This window comes from Balaenoptera physalus, assembly GCF_965194825.1.
Source record: "Balaenoptera physalus genome assembly, contig: HAP1_SCAFFOLD_122, whole genome shotgun sequence".
Lineage (NCBI taxonomy): Eukaryota > Metazoa > Chordata > Mammalia > Artiodactyla > Balaenopteridae > Balaenoptera > Balaenoptera physalus.
The window spans coordinates 248228-269135 of NW_028126439.1; the positions used below are offsets into that span (position 1 = coordinate 248228).

General features: G+C 48.5%; 1 long non-coding RNA gene across 1 annotated transcript; it reads left to right on the forward strand.

The window, feature by feature from the left end:
* The first annotated feature begins 458 nt into the window (after window positions 1-458).
* On the forward strand, window positions 459-19583 carry LOC309653473. The gene is made up of 3 exons (XR_014259208.1): window positions 459-508; window positions 1678-1696; window positions 19506-19583. It is a non-coding gene; the product is annotated as an uncharacterized lncRNA (long non-coding RNA).
* Window positions 19584-20908: the final 1325 nt, after the last annotated feature.

Sequence of the window (20908 nt, forward strand, 5' to 3'; positions counted from 1 at the left end):
AGTTAGGGACAGTGTCAGTGTCTGAGTTAGGAGTAGTGTCAGAGCATTAGGTAGGGACAGTGTATGGCCCTGAGTTAGGAGTAGTGTCACAGACTTAGTTAGGGACAGTGTCAGTGCCTGAGTTAGGAATAATATCAGGGCCTTAGTTACAGACAGTGTCACTGCCTGAGTTAAGAGTAGTGTCACGACCTTAATTAGGGACATTGTCAGTGTCTGAGTTAGGAGTAATGTCAGGCTCTTAGTTATGGAAAGTGTCAGTGCCTGAGTTGGGAGTAGTGTCAGGGCCTTAGTTAGGGACAGTGTCAGGGTCTGAGTGAGAGTAGTTTCAGGGTCTTAGTTAGGGACAGTGTCAGTGCCTGAGTAAGGAGTAGTGTCATGGCCTTAGTTAGGGATGTGTCAGTGCCTGTGTCGGAAGAAGTGTCAGGGCCTTATGTAGGGAGAGTGCCAGTGCCTGTGTTAAGAGTAGTGTCCAGGCCTTAGTTAGGGAGAGTGTCAGGGACTGAGTTAAGTGTACTCTCAGGGCCTTACTTAGGGACAGTGTCAGGGCCAGCGTTAGGAGTAGTGTCACGGCCTTAGTTAGGGACAGTGTCAGTGCCTGAGTTGAGAGTAGTGTCAGGGCCTTAGTTACTGACAGTGTCAGTGTCTGTGTTCAGAGTAGTGTTAAGGCCTTAGTTAGGGAGAGTGTCAGTGCTTGAAATGAGAGTAGTATCAGGGCCTTAGTAAGGGACAGTGTCAGGGTCTGAGTGAGGAATAGTCTCAGGGCCTTAGTTAGGGACAGTGTCAGTGCCTCAGTTAGGACTAGTGTCATGGCCTTCGTTAGGGACAGTGTAAGTGGCTGTGTTGGGAGTAGTTTCAGGGCCTTAGTTAGTGACAGTGTCAGTGCTAGAGTAGGGAGTAGTTTCAGGGCCTGATTTAGTAGTAGTGTCAGGGCCTTAGTTAGAGACAGTGCCAATGCCTCTGCTAAGAGTAGTGCCCAGGCCTTAGTTAGGGAGAGTGTCGGGGCCTGAGTAAGGTGTATTGTCAGTGCTTTACTTACGGACAGTGTCATGGCCTGAGTTACGTGTAGTGTCACGACTTTAATTAGGAACAGTGTCAGTGTTTGAGTTAGGAGTAATGTCAGAGTCTTAGTTAGGGAAAGTGTCAGTGCATGAGTTGGGAGTAGTGTCAGGGCCTTCGGGACAGTGTCAGGGTCTGAGTGAGGAGTAGTCTCAGGGCCTTAGTTAGGGACAGTGTCAGCGCCTGTGTTGGGATTGTGTCAGGGCCTTATTTAGGTACAGTGTCAGTGCCTTAAATAGGAGTAGTGTCAGGGCGTTAGTTAGGGACAGTGTCAGTGGCTGAGTCAGGAATAGTGTCACTACTTTAATTAGGGACACTGTCAGTGCCTGAGTTAGGAGTAGTGTGAGGGTTTTACTTTCAGAAAGTGTCAGTGCCTGAGTTGGGAGTAGTGTCAGGGCCTTATTAGGGGCAGTGTCACTGCCTGAGTTAGGAGTACTGTTAGTGCCTGAGTTACACGTAGTGTGAGGGCCTTAGTTTGTGACAGTGTAAGGCCCTGAAATAGGAATAGTGTCACGGACTTAGATAGGGACAGAGTCAGTGCCGGAGTTAAGAATAGTGTTAGGGCCTGAATTAGAAGTAGTGTCATCCCTTAGTTAGGGACAGTGTCAGTGCCTGAGTTAGGAGTAATGTCACGGCCTTAGTTAGGGACAGTGTCAGTGGCTGAGTCAGGAATAGTGTCACTACTTTAATTAGGGACACTGTCAGTGCCTGAGTTAGGAGTAGTGTGAGGGTTTTACTTTCAGAAAGTGTCAGTGCCTGAGTTGGGAGTAGTGTCAGGGCCTTATTTAGGGGCAGTGTCACTGCCTGTGTTAAGAGTAGTGTCAAGGCCTTTGTTAGGGAGAGTGTCAGTGCCTGAGTTAGCAGTAGTTTTAGGGCCTTAGTTAGTGACAGTGTCAGCGATTGTGTTAGGAGTAGTGGAAGGGCCTTAGGTAGGGACAGTTTCAGTGCCTGAGTTAAGAGTAGTTTCTGAGCCTTAGTTAGGGACAGTGTAAGGCCCTGAGTTAGGAGTAGTGTCACGGTCTTAGTTAGGGAGTGTCAGTGTCTGAGTTAAGTGTAGTGTTAGGGCCTAAATTAGGAGTAGTGTGAGGGCCTTAGTTAGAGCCAGTGTCAGTGCCTGATTTAGGAGTAGTGTCATCCCTTAGTTAGGGACAGTGTCAGTGCCTGAGTTAGGAGTAGTGCCATGACTTTAGTTAGAGGCAGTGTCAGTGCCTGAGTAGGGAGTAGTTTCAGGGCCTGTGTTGGGAGTAGTGTCAGAGACTTAGTTAGGGACAGAGTCAGTGCCTGAGTTGGGAGTAGTGTTAGGGCCTGAGTTAGGAGTAGTGTGACGGCTTAAGTTAGAGACAGTGTGAATGCTTGAGTTAGGAGTAGTGTCAGGGCCTTAGTTAGGGGCAGTGTCAGTGCCTGTTTTAAGATTAGTGGCAAGGCCTTAGTTAGGGACAGTGTCAGTGCCTGAGTTAGGAGTAGTGTCACGGCCTTAGTTAGGGACATCGTAAGGCCCTGAGTTAGGAGAAGTGTCACGGATTTTGTTAGGCACAGTGTCAGTGCCTGAGTTAGGCATAGTGTTAGGGCCAGAGTTACGAGTAGTGTGAGGGTCTTTGTCAGGAACAGGGTCAGTGCTTGACCTAGGACAAGTGTCAGGGCCTTAGTTAGGGACAGTGTCAGTGCCTGAGTTAGGAGTAGTGTCAGGGTCATAGTTACAGAAAGTGTCAGTTCCTGATTTGGGAGTAGTGTCATGGCGTTAGTTAGGGATAGTGTCTGTGCCTGCGTTGAGCATACTGTCAGGGCTTTAGTTAGGGACAGTGTCAGCGCCTGAGTTAGGAGTAGTGTTAGGGCCTGAGATAGGAGTAGTGTGAGTGCCTTAGTTAGGGACAGTGTCAGTGCCTGGGTTAGCAGTAGAGTCTGGGCCTTAGTTAGTGGCAGTGTCAGTGCCTGTGTTGAGTAGTGTCAAGGCCTTAGTTACGGGGAGTGTCAGTGCCTGAGTTATGTGAAGTGTCAGGGCCTTACTTAGGGACAGTGCCAGTTCCTGAGTTAGGGGTAGTGTCACGGCTTTAGTTATTGTCAGTGTCAGTGCCTGAGTTAGGAGTAATTTCAAGATTTTAATTATCGACAGTGTCAGTACCTGAGTTCAGAGAAGTGTCACGGTCTTAGTTATGGAAAGTTTTAGTGCCTGAGTTGGGAGTAGTCTCAGGGCCTTACTTAGGGACAGTGTAAGGCTGTGAGTTCAGAATAGTGTCACGGACTTTGGTGCGGACAATGCCAGCTTCTGAGTTAGGAGTAGTGTCAGGACCTTAATTCGGGACAGTGTCAGTGCCTGAGTTAGGAGTAGTGTCAGTGTCTTAGTTACTGAAAGTGTCAATGCCTGAGTTGGGAGTAGTGTCAGGGCCTTAGGGGCAGTGTCTGTGCATGTGTTAAGAGTAGTGTCAAGGCCTTAGATAGGGACAGTGTCAGTGCCTGAGTTAGGAGAATTTTCAGGGCCTTAGTTACGGAGATTGTCAGGGCCTGAGTTAGGAGTAGTGACAGACCCTTATTTAGGGACTTTGTAAGGCCCTGAGTTAGGAGTGGAGACAAGGACTTAGTAAGGGACAGAGTCAGTGACTGAGTTAGGAGTAGTGTTAGGGCCTGTGTTAGGAGCAGTGTGAGGGCCTTATTTAGGGACAGTGTCAAATCCACAGTTAGCAGTAGTGTCAGGGTCTTTGTCAGGAGCAGTGTCAGTGCCTGTGTTGGGAGTAGTGTCAGCGCCTTAGTTAGGGACAGTGTCAGTGCCTGAGATAGGAGTAGTGTTAGTGCCTGAGTTACACGTAGTGATAGGGCTACTCCTAACACTACCATGATTGCAATTACTTCTACCAAAGACCCTGCTACTCCTACCACAACCGCGAGAGCACCTACTTCTACCATAGGCCCTGCTACTCCTAACACCACCATGAGTGTTCCTAACTCTACCACAGACACTACTACTCCTACCACCACCACGAGCGCAACTACTTCTACCACAGACACTACTACTCCTAACACCACCACGAGCACGCATACAAAAACGAAAGATATTACTACTCCTACAATCCCCACGAGCACCATTGCTTCTACAACAGACACTACTACTCCTACCACGACAACGAGCACTCTTACTTCTACCACAGACACTACTACTCCTATCACGACCACGAGCGCTCCTACTTCTACCACAGACCGCGTAACTCCTACCACCACCACGAGCGCTCCTACTTCTACCACAGAATCTGTTACTCCTACCACCACCATGATTGCAACTACTTCTACCACAAGCCCTGCTACTCCTAACACCACCACGAGAGCACCTATTTCTATCACAGGCCTTACTACTCCTACCAGCAACATGAGTGCTCCTAATGCTACCACAGAAACTACTACTCCTACCACCACCACGAGTGCTTCTACTTCTACCACAGACAGTACTACTCGTACGCTCACCACGAGCGCAACTACTTCTACCACAGACAAAACAACTGCTATCACCACCACGATCCCTGCTACTTCTACCAGAGACCGTGCAAGTACTACCAGCAGTATTAGCGCTCCTACTTCTACCATAGACGCTACTACTCCTATCACACCCACGAGCACTCCTACTTCTACCACAATCCCTTCTACTCCTACCACCACCACGAGCACAACTACTTCAACCATGGACACTACTATTCCTTTTACCACCATGAGCCCTCCAAATTCTACCACAAACCATGCAACTACTACCACCACCAGTAGTGCTCCTACTTCTACCAGACACTACTACTCCTACCACCACAACGAGAGCAAGTACTTGTACCACATCCCCTGCTATTCCTACCACAACCACGAGCACTCCTACTTCTACCACAGAAACTACTACTCCTACCAGCACAACGAACACTCCTACTTCTACCGCAGAAAATATTACTCCCACCACCACCATGAGGGCAACTACATCTACCACAGACACTTATACTCCTATCAGCACCACGAGCACTCCTACTTCAACCACAGACACTACTACTCCTGCCACCACCATGATTGCTCTTACTTCTACCAAAGACATTACTACCCCTACCACCACTACGAGCACCACTACATCTACCACAGTCACTACTAATCCTACCACCCCCACGAGAGCACCTATTTCTACCACAGACCCTACTACTCTTACCACCAGCACGAGTGCTCCTACTTTTAACACAGAAATTACTACTCCTACCACCAACACGAGCACTCCTACTTCTACCACACAATCTAGTACTCCTAATTCCACCATGAGTGCAACTACTTCTACCACAGACACTACAAATCCTACCACCACCACGAGCTCTCCTACTTCTACCACAGACACTACTACTACAAGCACCACCACGAGTGCTCCTATTTCTACCACAGACTACTATTACTCCTACCAACACCACGAGCGCTCCTACTTCTACCAAAGAAACTACTACCCTACAACCACCATGAGCGCTCCTACTTCAATCACAGAACTTGCAACTCCTACCACCACCAAGAATTATTGTTCTTCTACTACAAACCTGCTACTACTACCACCACCATGAGTGCAACTACTTGTACCACAAAACATGCTACTCCTACCACAAGCACAAGAGCACCTACTTCTATCACAGGCCCTGCTACACCTATCTCCATAACGAGCAATCCTAGTACTCACACAGAAACTACTACTCCTCCCAACAGCAAGAGTGCTCCTACTTCTACCACGGAAACTATGACTCCTACCACCACCACGAGTGCAACTACTTCTACCTCAGACACTACTTCTCATACCACCACCATGAGCGCTCCTACTTCTACCACAGAAACTACTACACCTACCACCACAAAGAGTGCATTTACTTCTACCACAGACACTAGTACTCCTACCTCCACCATGAGTGCTCCTACTTCTACCACAGAAACTACTACACCTACCACCAAAACGAGAGCCCCTACTTCTACCCCAGAAACTACTACTACCACAAACACCACGAGCGCTCCTACTTCTACCACAAAATCTGCTACTCCTACCACCACCACGAGTGCAATTTCTTCTACCACAGAACCTGTTACTCCTACCACCACCACGAGAGCACCTAATTCTACCACAGGCCCTGCTACTCCTTCCACCTCCATGAGCAATTCTACTTCTACCACAGAACGTGCAACTCCTACCACAACCACGAGCACTCCCAAATATACCACAGAACCTGCTACACCTACCACCACCACGAATGCTCCTACTTCTAACAAAAAATCATCTAGTCCTACTACTATCACGAGGACTCCTTATTCTACCACAGAAACTACTACTCCTACCACCACCACGAACAAAACTACTTCTACCACAGACATTACTTCTCCTACCACCAAGGCGAGTGCTCTGCCTTCTACCACAGACACTACTACACCCACCACCACCACAAGCGCTTCTACATCTACCACAGACCGTGCATCACCTACCTCCACCACTAGCGTTCCTACTTCTACAAAAGTGAATACTATACCTACCACCTCCATTAGCGCTCCTACTTCTACCACAGACAATAATACTCCTACCTCCACCATGAGCGCAGGTACTTCTACCAAAGTAAATACTACTCCTACCACCATGACGAGCGATCCTACTTCTACCACAGACACTACTACTCCTACCAACATCATGAGTTCTCCTAATTCTACCACGGACAAAACTACTCCTACCACCACCACGAGTGCTTCTACTTCTACCACAGACACTACTACTCCTTCCCTCATCACGAGCACAACTACTTCTACCACAGACACTACTACTGCTATCACCACCTAGAGACCTCCTACTTCTACCAGAGACTGTGCACCTACAACCAGCAGGACTAGCGCTCCTACTTTTACCACAAACACTACTATTTCTACCACCACCACAAGCGCAACTAATTCTACCACAGAAACTACTACACCTACCACCACCACAAGCGCTCCTACTTCTATGGCAGAAACTACTACTCCTACAACAACCACGAGCACAACTACTTCTACCACACACACTAATACTCCTAACACAACCACGAGTGCTCCTACTTGTACCACAGACACTACTACTCCTGCCACCACCACGAGTGCACATACTTCTACGAAAGTCATTACTGCTATTACCACCCCCACAAGCACCACTGCTTTTACCAAAGACAGTACTACTTCTACCACCACCATGAGTACTTCTACTTCTACCACAAAAATTATTACTCCTACCACCACCACGAGCGCAATTACATCTACCAAAGACACTACTACTCCTAACATCACCATGAGCGCTCCTACTTCTACCACAGACAGTACTAAACCTGCCACCACCACAAGCACTCCTACTTCTACCAAAGACAATAGTACTCCTACCACCACTATGAGCACCACTACTTCTACCACAGACACTACTAATCCTACCACCACCATGAGATCACCTACTTCTACCACAGACCCTGCTACTCCTACCACCAAAAGGAGTGCTCCAACTTCTACTGCAGAAACTACTACTCCTCCCACCACCAAAAGAGAACTTACTTCTACCACAGTCCCTGCTACTCCAACCACCACCACGAGCCAACTACGTGTACCACAAAACCTGCTACTCCTACCACCAGCACATGAGCACCTACTTCTATCACAGGCTCTGCTACTCCTTTCTCCATGACGAACAATCCTACTTGTACCGCAGAAACTACTACTCCTACCAACACCATGAATTCTCCTACTTCTACCACAGAAACTACTACTCCTGCCACCACAACGAGACCAAAACCACGAGCGCAACTACTTCTACCTTAGACACTACTACTCCTACCACCAGCATGAGTGCTCCTACTTCTACCACAGAAACTACTACTCCTACCACCAGAACGAGAGCTCCTACTTCTACCCCAGAAACTACTACTACCACAACTGCCACGAGTGCTCCTACTTCTATCACAAAACCTGCTACTCCTACCACCACCATGAGTGCATCTACTTCTAACACAAAGCCTGCTACTCCTACCACCACCACAAGAGCACCTAATTCTACCAACGCCCTGTTACACCTACCACCACCACGAGTGATCCTACTTCTACCACAGACACTACTACACTTACCAACACCACGAAGTCTCCTACTTCTACCACAGAATCAAATACTCTTACCACCACCACGAGTGATCCTGCTTCTACCACAGAAACTACTACTCCTACCACCACCATGAGCAGAACTACTTCTACTCCAGAAACTACTAATCCTACCACCATGACGAGTGCTCCTACTTCTCCCACAGACAATACTACTCCCATCACCACCACGAGTGCTCCTACTTCTACCACAGGCAGTACTACTCCTACAACCACCACGAGTACTCCTACTTCTACCACAGAAACTAGTTCTCCTACCACCACCACGCGTGCTCCTACTTCTACCGAACAAACTATTACTCCTACCACCACCACGAGCTCTCCTAATTCTACCAGAGACACTACTACTACAGAGACCACGAGCACTCCTACTTCTTCCACAGACTGTGAAACACCTTCCTCCAGCAAGTGCGCTCCTACTTCTAACTGAGAACATGCTGCTTCTACCACCACCACGAGCAAAACTACTTCTACCACAGGCCCTGCAACTGCTACCACAACCAGAAGCACTCCTACTTCTACCAGAGAAATACTAGTCCCATAAGCACCATGAGCGCTCCTACTTCTACTACAGAAAATACTACTCCTACCACCACCAGGAACTCTCCTACTTCGACCACAGAAACTACTACTCCTAACACCAACTCGAGTACAACTACTTCTACTACCACAGACACTACTACTCCTACCACCACCATGAGTGCAACTACTTCTACCACACACACTACTACTCCTGCCACTATCATGAGCGCTCCTACTTCTACCACAGACACTACTACTCCTACCAACACAAGGAGCGCTCCTACTTCTATCAAAGAAACTACTACCCTACCACAACCATGAGCACTCCTACTTCTACCAGAGAACATACAACTCCTACCACCACCACGAGTGATAATACTTCTACCACAAAACCTGCTACTCTTACTACCACCACCAGTGCAACTACTTGTACCATAAAACTTTCTACTCCTACCACCACCACGAGAGCACATACTTATACCACAGGCCCTGCTACCTCTACCTCCATCACGAGCAATCCTACTTCTACCACAGAAAATACTACTCCTACAAACTCCTAGAGTGCTCCTACTTCTACCACAGAAATTACTACTCCTACCACCACCACGAGCGTAACTAGTGCTACCACCAACACTACTACTCCTACCACCACCATGAGCGCTCCTACTTCTTCCACAGAAAATACTACTCCTACCACCACAACGAGAGCCCCTACTTCTACACCAGAAACTACTACTACCACAACCACCACGAGCGTTCCTTCTTCTACTACAAATCATGCTACTCCTACCACCACCACGAGTGCAACTACTTCTAACACTAAACATCCTACTCCTACCACCACCACGAGAGCACCTATTTCTACCACAGCCCCTGCTTTTCCTACCACCACCAAGAGTGATGCTACTTCTACCACAGAGCAAGCAACTCCTACCATAACCACGAGTGCTCCCAAATTTACCACATAACCTGCTACTCCTACCACCGCCAGGAGTGCTCCTACTTCTACCAAAGAATCAACCACTCCTACTATGACCACGAGTGCTCCTACTTCTACCACAGAAACTAGTACTCCTACGACCACCACGAGTGCAATTACTTCTACCACAAAACCTGCTACTTGTACCACCACCACGAGAGCACCTACTTCTACCAATGTCCTTTCTACTCCTTTCACCACCATGAGTGATCCTACTTCTACCACAGAAAGTACTACTCCTACCAACACCAAGAGTGCTCCTACTTCTACCCCAGACACTACTAATCCTACCACCACCACAAGTGCTCCTACTTGTACCATATAAACTACTATTCCTACCACCAAAACGAGAGCTCCTACTTCTACCCCATCAACTACTACTACCACCACCACCATGAGCGCACCTACTTCTCCCATAAAACCTCCTACTCCTTCCACCACCACGAGACCACATACTTCTACCACAGGCCCTGCTACTCCTACCACCACCAAGAGCTATCCTACTGATACCACAGACCTTGCAACACCTACTGCAACCACGAGCGCTCCCACCTTTACCACAGACCCTGCAACTCCTACCACCACCACGAGCGCTCCTACTTCTACCACAAAATCAACTACTCCTACCACCAACATGACCACTCCTACTTAGACCACAGAAACTACTACTCCTACCACCACCACAAGCGCAACTACTTCTATGACAGACACTACTACTCCCACCACCACCACGAGCACTACTACTTCTACTACAGACTGTGCAACTGCTACCACCACAACGAGCACTCCTACTTCTAACACAGAACATGCTACTCCTACCACCACCATGAGCGAAACTACTTCTATCACAGACCCTGCTACTCCTACAACCAACACGAGAGCACCTATTTCTACCACAGGCCCTGCAAGTTCTACTACCAGCAGGAGCGCTCCTACTTCTACCACAGAAACTACTACTCCTACCAGCACCACGAGCACTCCTACTTCTACTACAGACACAAATACCCCTACCACTGCCAGGAACGCTCCTATTTCTACCACAGAAAATACTACTAATACCACCACCACGAGCGCAACTACTTCTACCACAGACACTACTACTCCTACCACCTCCACGAGTGCAACTACTTCTACCACAGACAGTACTAATCCAACCACCACCACGATGGCTCCTACTTCTACCATAGTATCAAATACTCCTACCACCACAACGAGCACTCCTGCTTATACCACAGAAACTACTTCTCCTACCACCACCACGATCACAACTACTTCTACTACAGAAACTGCTACTCCTACCACCATGATAAGCGCTAGTACTTCTACCTCCAACAATACTACACCCACCACCACCACGGGCACTCCTACTTCTACCACAGACACTACTACCCCTACAACCACCATGAGCACTCCTACTTCTACCACAGAAAGTCCTACTCCTACCACCACCATGAGCGCTCCTACTTCTACCAAACAAACTATTACTCCTACCAACACCACGAGCTCTCCTACTTCTACCAGAGAAACTACTACTACCAAGACCACGAGCGCTCCTACATTTTCAAAAGAGTGTGAAACTCCTACCACCACCAAGTGCGCTTCTACTTCTTACAGAGAACATGCTGCTCATACCACCACTATGAGCAAAACTACTTCTAACACAGACCCTGCTACACCTACCACCACCACGAGAGCACCTACTTCTACCACAGGCCCTGCAACTCCTACCACCACCAGGAGCGCTCCTACTTCTACCAGAGAAACTACTAGGTCCACCAGCACCACGAGTGATCCTACTTCTACTACAGACCCTTCTACTCCTACCACCACCAGGAACTCTCCTACTTCTACCACAGAAACTGCTACTACTACCACCACCACGAGCACAACTATTTCTACTACAGAAACTGCTCTTCCTACCCCCAAGATGAGCGCTAGTACTTCTACCACAGACAATACTACACCCACCACCACCACGAGCGCTCCTATGTCTACCACAGACAGTACTATTCCTACCACAACCATGAGCGCTCCTGCTTCTACCACAGAAACTACTACTCATACCACCACGAGCACAACTACTACTACTTCAGAAACTACTACTCCTACCACCAAGATGAGCGCTCCTACTTCTACCACACACAATATTACTCTCATCACCACCACGAGTGCTCCTACTTCTACCACAGAGAGTATTACTCCTACCACCACCACGAGTACTCCTACTTCTACCACAGAAACTACTTCTCCTACCACCACCACGAGCTCTCCTACTTCTACCAGAGAAACTACTACTCCCAAGACCACGAGCTTTCCTCCTTTTTCCACAGAGTGTGAAACTCCTACCACCACCAAGTGCGCTCCTACTTCTAACACAGAACATGCTGCTCGTTCCACCACTACGAGCAAAACTACTTCTAACAGAGACCCTCTTACACCTGCCACCACCACTAGAGCACCTACATCTACCACAGGCCCTGCAACTCCTACCACCACCAAGAGCACTCCTAATTCTACCAGAGAAACTACCAGATCCACCAGCACCACGAGCACTCCTACTTCTACTAATGACACTTCTACTCCTACCACCATCAGAAACTCTACTTCTACCACAGTAACTACTACTCCTACCACCACCACGAGTGCAACAACTTCTACAACATACACTACTACTCCTACCACCACAATGAGTGCTTCTAATTCTACCACAGAAACTACTACTCTTACCACCAACACGAGTGCAACTACTTCTACCACAGACACTACTACCCCTAACACCACCATGAGTGCAACTACTTCTACAACAGACACTAGTACTCCTGCCACTATCACGAGTGCTCCTACTCCTACCACAGAAACTATTAGTACTACCACCACCACGAGCACAACAACTTCTACCACACACACTACTACCGCTACCACCACCACAAGCGCCCCTATTTCTACCACAGACCGTGTAACACCTACAACCACCACTAGCACTCCTACTTCTACTACAGACAATAGTATTCCTACCACCTCCAAGAGTGCTCCTACTTCTAACACAGACAATATTACTCTTACCTCCATGTCGAGGGCAAGTACTTCTACCACAGAAACTACTACTCCTACCACCACCACGAGAGATCCTACTTCTACCACAGACACTACAACTCCTACCAACACCACGAGTGCTCCTACTTCTACCACAGACACAACTACTCCTACCACCACCACGAGTGCCACTACTTTGGCCACAGACACTACTACTCCTACTGCCACCACGAGCGCTCCTACATCTACCACAGACACTACTACTCCTACCCCCAACACGAACACTCCTAATTCTACCACAGACTGTGCAACTACTACCACCACCACTAGTGCTCCTACTTCTTCCACAGACACTACTACACCTACCACCACCATGAGCGCTCATACTACTACCACAGACATTACTACTGCTACCACCAGCATGAGCGATCCTACTTCTACCACAGACACTACTACTCCTTCCCCTACCACGACCACTCCTACTTTTACCACAGACTGTGCAACTCCTACCACCACCATGAGCGCTCCTACTTCTACCACAGCATCTGCTACTCCTACCACCACCACGAGCGCCCCTAATTCCACCAGACAAATTACTTCTCCTACCAACACCAAGAGTGCTCTAACTTCTTCCACCGAAACTACTACTCATACCACCACCATGAGCACTCTTACTTCTACCACAGACACTACTTCTCCTACCACCAACACGAGTGCTTCTACTTCTACCACAGACACTACTACTCCTATCCTCACCACAAGTGCAACTACGTCTACCAAAGACAGTACTACTGCCAAAACCACCACGAGCCCTTCTACTTCTACCAGAGACCGTGCAACTACTACCAGCAGGACTAGCGCTCCTACTTCTACCACAGACACTACTACTCTTGCCACCAGATCGAGCGCTCCTAATTCTAACACAATACCTGCTACTCCTAACAACACCACGAACACAACTACTTCTACCACAGACACTACTACTCCTACCACCAAGACGAGCACTCCTCCTTCTACCACAGACACTACTATTCCCACCACCATGACGAGCACTCCTACTTCTACCACAGACAGTACTACTCCTACCACCACCACTAGCGCTCCTACTTCTACCAAAGAAACTACTGCTCCTACCATCACCACGAGCTCTCCAACTTCTACCAGAGAAACTACTACTAACACCACCACATGCACTATTACTTCTACCATAGACTGTGCAACACCTACCACCACAATGAGCACTCCTTCTTCTAACACAGAACATGGTACTCCTACCACCACCACGAGTAAAACTACTTCTAACACAGACCCTGCTACCCCTAAAACCACCAGGAGAGCACCTATTTCTACCTCAGGCCTTGCAACTTCTACCACCACCACGAGCGTTCCTACTTCTACCAAAGAAACTACTACACCCACCAGCACAATGAGGGCTCCTACTTCTACTACAGAAATTACTACCCCTATCACCACCAGGAATGCTCCTATCTACCACAGAAACTACTACTTATACCACCACCATGAGCCCAACTACTTCTAACAGAGACAGTACTACTCCTACCACCACCACAAGTGCAACTACTTCTATCACAGACACTCCTACTCCTGCCACTATCAAGAGTGCTCCTACTCCTACAACAGAAGCTACTACTCATACCACGACCACAAGCGCAACTACTTCTACCTCAGACACTACTTCTCGTACCAATATGAGCGCTCCTACTTCTTCCACAGAAACAACTACACCTACCACCACAAAGAGTGCATCTACTTCTACCACAGACACTACTACTCCTACCACCAGCTCGAGCGCTCCTACTTCTACCACAGATCATGCAACATATACCACCACCACTAGCGCTCCTATTTCTACAACAGACAGTACTACTCCTACTTCCCCCACGAGTGCAAGTTCTTCTACCACAGAAACTACTACTCCTCCCACTACCATGAGCAATCCTACTTCTACCAAAACCACTACTACTCCTACCCACACCACGTGTGCTCCTACTTCTACCACAGAAACAACTACTCTTACCAACATCATGAGCACCACTACTTCGACCACAGACACTAATATGCCTACAACCACCACAAGCTCTCCAACTTCTACCACAGACACTACTACTCCTACCTCCACCACAAACACTCCCACTTCTACCACAGACCATGCAACTAGTACCACCACCACAAGTGCTCCTACTTCAAACACAGACACTACTACACCTACCACCACCACGAGTGCTCCTACTTCAACCACAGAAACTAATACTCCTAACACCATCACGAGTGCTCCTACTTCTACCACAGAAACTAATACTCCTAACACCATCATGAGTGCTCCTACTTCTACCACAGAAACTATTACTCATACCACCACCACAAGCCCAACTACTTCTAACAGAGAAACTACTAAACCTTCCACCACCATGAGCGCTCCTACTTCAACCACAGACACTACTACTCCCACTACCACCACGAGCGCTCCTACTTCTACCACAGACACTACTACTCCTCACCCCCGGGTTCATGAATCTGTGGGAGTGGTGGAAACATCAAGCAGTCCCAAGAAAGACTGCAGTGTGTTGCCCTACACTCGCCCTACCCAGAGTGAGTCCGAAGGGCTAGGGGCCTGGATGTTGCTTTGCAGGCTCAGTGCAGCCTGGGGGTGCTCAGTGTTCTTGCAGGGAATAGGTTGCCCACGTGAGGCTCCTAGGAGTCCTGAAAAGCATACTGGCATTAAAATGCTGCAGAGCAGAGTCTACGGCCTCATGGAAACTGCTGCATGCCTCTGCTTCTGCATGTCAATTCAGGGCCTTACCTTGAGGCGAGTCCTCACGTTGAGAGTCCCATGAGTGACACAGCATGGCAGGATGCTGGCTTTCTCCTTGAGTAGAGAGACTTCAGGGACGAGGTCCTCAAAGAATTCTAAGCAGCGTGCTTTCTCATGGCAGCTCAGACGAGGGCCATGACGAAGACTTCCAGGGCACGTTGGACTGGCTAGAACTGTGGTCCTGATGCTGTTTGTGTGCTCTCGAAATGTAGCTCTCCTGAAGGAACGTGCAGAGTCTTGCCCATCACTCGGCATACACAGAGGGCCTCCCAGGGACCTATGAGCCTTGATGTTGCTCAGCAGGCCCAAAGGGGCCTGGAGGTACTCAGTGATCCTGGAGGGAAAATGTGCCAGTGCCTGAGAAAGGAGTATTGTAAGGGCCTTAGTTAGGGACAGTGTCAGGGCCTGAGTTAGGAGTAGTGTCACAGCCTCCGTTACGGACAGTGTCAGTCCATATGTTAGAAGTAGTGTCAGATCCTGTGTTATGTACAGTGCCATTGCCTGTGTTGGAAGTAGTCTGAGGGCCTTAGTTAGGGACAGTGACAGGGCCTCCGTTAGAAGTAGTGTCACGGCCTTAGTTAGGGTCAGTGTCAGTGGCTGAGTTAGGAGTACTGTTTGGGCCTGAGTTAGGAGTAGTGTGAGGACATAGTTAGGGACAGAGTCAGTGCCTGAGTTAGGAGTAGAGTCAGGGCCTTTGTTAGGGACAGTGTCAGTGCCTGTGTTAAGAGTAGTGTCAAGGCCCTAGTTAGGGAGAGTGTCAGTGCCTGAGTTAGGAGTAGTGTCAGGGTCTTACTTACAGAAAGTTTCAGTGCCTGAGTTGGGAGTAGTGTTAGGGCCTTAGTTAGGGACAGTGTCAGGGTCTGTGTGATGAGTAGTCTCTGGGACTTAGTTAGGGACAGTGTCAGTGCCTGAGTAACGAGTACTGTCATCCCTTTGTTACGGACAGTGTCAGTACCTGAGTTAGGAGTACTGTCACTGCCTTAGTTAGGGACAGTGTCAGTGCTGGAGTTAGGAGTAGTGTCACAAACTTAATTAAGGACAGTGTCACTGCCTGAGTTAGGAGAAGTGTCAGGGTTTTAGTTACGGAAAGTGTCAGTGCCTGAGGAGGGAGTAGTGTCTGTGCCTTAGTTAGGGACAGTGTCAGGGTCTGAGGTAGGAGTAGTCTCAGGGCCATAGTTAGGGACACTGTAACATCGTGAGTTAGGAGTGGTGTCACGGACTTAGTTAGGGACAGTGTCAGTGCCTGAGTTGGTTTTAGTGATAGGGCCTGTGTTAGGAGTAGTGTGAGGGCCTTAGTTATGGACAGTGTCAGTGCCTGAATAAGGTGTAGTGTCAGGACCTTAGTTAGGGACAGTGTCAGGGTCTGAATGAAGAGTCGTCTCAGGGCCTTAGTTAGGGACAGTGTCAGTGCCGGAGATAGGAGTAGTGTCAGGGCCTTAGTTAGGGACAATGTCAGTGTCTGACTTAGGAGAAGTGTCATGGCCTTAGTTAGGGACAGAGCCAGTGCCTGAATTATAAGTAGTGTTACGACCTTAATTAGGGACAGTGTCAGTGCCTGAGCTAGGAGTAATGTCAGGGCCTTAGTTAGGGGCAGTGTCACTGCCTGCATTAAGAGTAGTGTCAAGGCCTTAGTTAGGGAGAGTGTCAGTGCCTGAATTAGGAATAGTGTCACGTCGTTATTTAGGGACAGTGTCAGGGCCAGAGTTAGGATTCATGTTCGGGCCTTTGTTAGGGGCAGTGTCAGTGCTTGCGTTTAGAGTAGTGTGAGGGCCTTAGTTATGGACAGTGTCAGTGCCTGAGTTAGGAGTAGTGTTAGGGCCTGATTTAGGAGTAGTGTGGGGTCCTTACTTCGGGACAGTGACAGTGCCTGATTTAGCAGTAGTATCAGGGCCTTAGTTACGGACAGTGTCAGTGCCTGAGTTAGGAGTAGTGTCAGGGCCTTACTTAGGGACAGTGTCAGGGTTTGAGTGAGGAGTAGTTTCAGGGCCTTAGTTAGGGACAGTGTCAGTGCCTGAATAAGTTGTAGTTTCATGGCCTTAGTTAGGGATGTGTCAGTGTGTGTGTCAGGTGTAGTGTCAGGGCCTTATTTAGGGACAGTGTCAGTGCCTGAGTATGGAGTAGGTTCAGGGCCTGAGTTAGGAGTAGTGTCAGGGCCTTAAGTAAGGACAGTGATGGTGCATGTGTTAAGAGTAGTGTCCAGGCCTTAGTTAGGAAGGGTGTCAGGGACTGAGTTAGGTGTACTCTCAGCGCCTTACTTAGGGACAGTGTAAGGGCCAGTGTTAGGAGTAGTGTCAGGGCCTTAGTTATTGACAGTGTCAGTATCTGTCTTCAGAGTAGTGTTAAGGCCTTAGTTAGGGAGAGTGTCACTGCTTGAGATGGGAGTAGTTTCAGGGCCTAGTTAGAGAAGGTGTCAGGGTCTGAGGTAGGAAGAAGTCTCAGGGCCATAGTTAGGGACACCATAACACCCTGTGTAAGAAGTAGTGTCACGGACTTAGTTAGGGACAGTGTCAGTGCCTGAATTAGGTGTAGTGTCAGGACCTTAGTTAGGGACAGTGTCAGGGTCTGAGTGAGGAGTAGTCTCAGGGCCTTAGTTAGGGACAGTGTCAGTGCCTGAGTTAGGAGAAGTGACATGGCCTTAGTTAGGGAGAGTGTCAGTGCCTGAGTTGGGAGTAGTTTCAGCGCCTTAGTTAGGGACAGTGTCAGTGCCTGAGATAGTAATAGTGTCAGAGCCTTAGTTAAGGACAGCATCACTGCCTGAGTTAGGAGTAGTGTTAGTGCCTGTGTTACAAGTAGTGTGAGGGCCTTAGTTTGTGACAGTGTAAGGCCCTGAAGTAGGAATAGTGTCACGGACTTAGATAGGGACAGATTCAGTGCCTGAGTTAGGAATAGTGTTAGGGCCTGAATTAGGAGTAGTGTCATCCCTTAGTTAGGGATAGTGTCAGTGCCTGAGTTAGGAGTAGTATCACGGCCTTAGTTAGCGGCAGTGTCAGTGACTGAGTCAGGAGTAGTATCACTACCTTAATTAGGGACAGTGACAGTGCCTGAATTAGGAGTAGTGTGAGGGTTTTACTTTCGGAAAGTGTCAGTGCCTGTGTTGGGAGTAGTGTCAGGGCCTTAGTTAAGGGCAGTGTCACTGCCTGTGTTAAGAGTAGTGTCAAGGACTTTGTTAGGGAGAGTGTCAGTCCCTGAGTTAGCAGCAGTGTTAGGGCCTTAGTTAGGGACAGTGTCAGTGATTGTGTTAGGAGTAGTGTGAGGGCCTTAGGTAGGGACAGTTTCAGTGCCTGAGTTAAGAGTAGTTTCTGAGCCTTAGTTAGGGACAGTGTAAGTCCCTGAGTTAGGAGTAGTGTCACGGTCTTAGTTAGGGACAGTGTCAGTGTCTGAGTTAAGAGTAGTGTTAGGGCCAATGTTAGGAGTAGTGTGAGGGCCTTAGTTAGAGCCAGTGTCAGTGCCTGAGTTAGGAGCAGTGTTATCACTTAGTTAGGGACAGTGTCAGTGCCTGAGTTAGGAGTAGTGTCATGGCTTTAGTTAGGGACTGTTTCAGCGCCTGTGTTGGGAGAAGTGTCAGGGCAATAGTTAGGGAGAGTGTCAGGAATTATTTAGGTGTACTGTCAGGGCGTTACTTAGGGACAGTGTTAGGGCCTGCCTTAGGGGTAGTGTTACGGTCTTAGTTAGGGACAGTGTCAGTGCCTGAGATAGTAGTAGTGCCAGAGCCTTAGGTACAGCGTCACTGCCTGAATTAGGAGTACTGTTAGCGCCTGAATTACAAGTAGTGTGAGTGCCTTAGTTTGTGACAGTGTAAGGCCCTGAAGTAAGAATAGTGTCACGGACTTAGATAGGGACAGATTCAGTGCCTGAGTTAGGAATAGTGTTAGGGCCTGTATTAGGAGTAGTGTCATCCCTTAGTTAGGGACAGTGTCAGTGCCTGAGTTGAGAGTAGTGTCAGGGCCTTAGTTATTGACAGTTTCAGTGTCTGTGTTCTGAATAGTGTTAAGGCCTTTGTTAGGGAGAGTGTCAGTGCTTGAGATGGGAGTAGTGTCAGGGCATTAGTTAGGGACAGTGTCAGAGTCTGAGTTAGGAGTAGTGTCAGGGCCGTAGTTAGGAACAGTGTCAGTGTGTTAGTTAGGAGTAGTGTCAGAGTCTTAATTATGGACAGTGTAGGGCCTTGAGTTAGGAGTAGTGTCACAGACATAGTTAGGGACAGTGTCAGTACCTGAGTTAGAAGTAGTGTTAGGGCCTGAGATAGGAGTAGTTTGAGGGCCTTTATTAGGGATAGTGTCAGTTTCTGAGTTAGGCATAGTGTCAAGGCCTTACTTAGGGACAGTGAGAAGGCCTGCATTAGGAGTATGGTTATGGCCAAAGTTAGGAGTAGTTTGAGGGCCTTAGTTAGGGACAGAGTCAGCACCTGTGTTAGGACTAGTGTCAGCGCCTTAGTAAGGACGATGTCAGTGCCTGTGTTGGGAGTAGTCTCAGGACCTTAGTTAGGGATAGTGTCAGCACCTGATTTAGGAGTAGTGAAAGGGCCTGATTTAGGAGTAGTGTGAGGGCCTTAGTTAGGGACAGCGTAAGTGCCTGAGTTAGAAGTAGTGTTAGAGCCTTAGTTAGAGACAGTGTAAGCCCCTGAGTTACGAGTAGTGTCACGGACTTTGTTAGGTGTAGTGTGAGGGCCATACTTAAGGACAGTGTCTGGGCCTATATTAGGAGTAGTGTCACGGATTTAGTTAGGGTCAGTGTCATTGCCTGTGTTAGGAGTAGTGTGAGGGCCTTAGTTAGGGACTGAGTCAGTGCCTGTGTTAGGAGTAGTGTCAGGGCCTTAGTTAGGGACAGTGTCAGTGCCTTTGTTAAGTGTATTGTCAAGGCCTTAGTTAGGGAGAGTGTCAGTGCCTGAGTTAAGAGTAGTGTCACGGCCTTAGTTAGGGACAGTGTCAGTGCCTGAGTTAGGAGTAGTGTCACGAACTTTATTAGGGACAGTGTCAGTTCCTGAGTTATGAGTAGTGTCAGGGTCTTTGTTATGGATAGTGTCTGTTCCTGAGTTTGGAGTAGTGTTAAGGCCTGAGTTAGGAGTAGTGTGAGGGCCTTATTTAGGGACAGTGTCACTGCCTGGGTCAGCAGTGGTGTCAGGGCCTTAGTTAGGGGCAGTGTCAGTGCCTGTGGTAAGAGTACTGTCAAGGGCTTAGTTGTGAGATTTTCAGTGCGTGACATAGGCGTAGTGTTAGAGCCTGAGTTAGGAGTAGTGTGAGGACCTTAGTTAGGGAAGCGTCAGTGCCAGAGTTAGGTGTAGTGTCAGAGCCTTAGTTAGGGACAGTGTAAGCCCCTGAGTTAAGAGTAGTGTCAGGGACTTAGTTAGGGACAGAGTC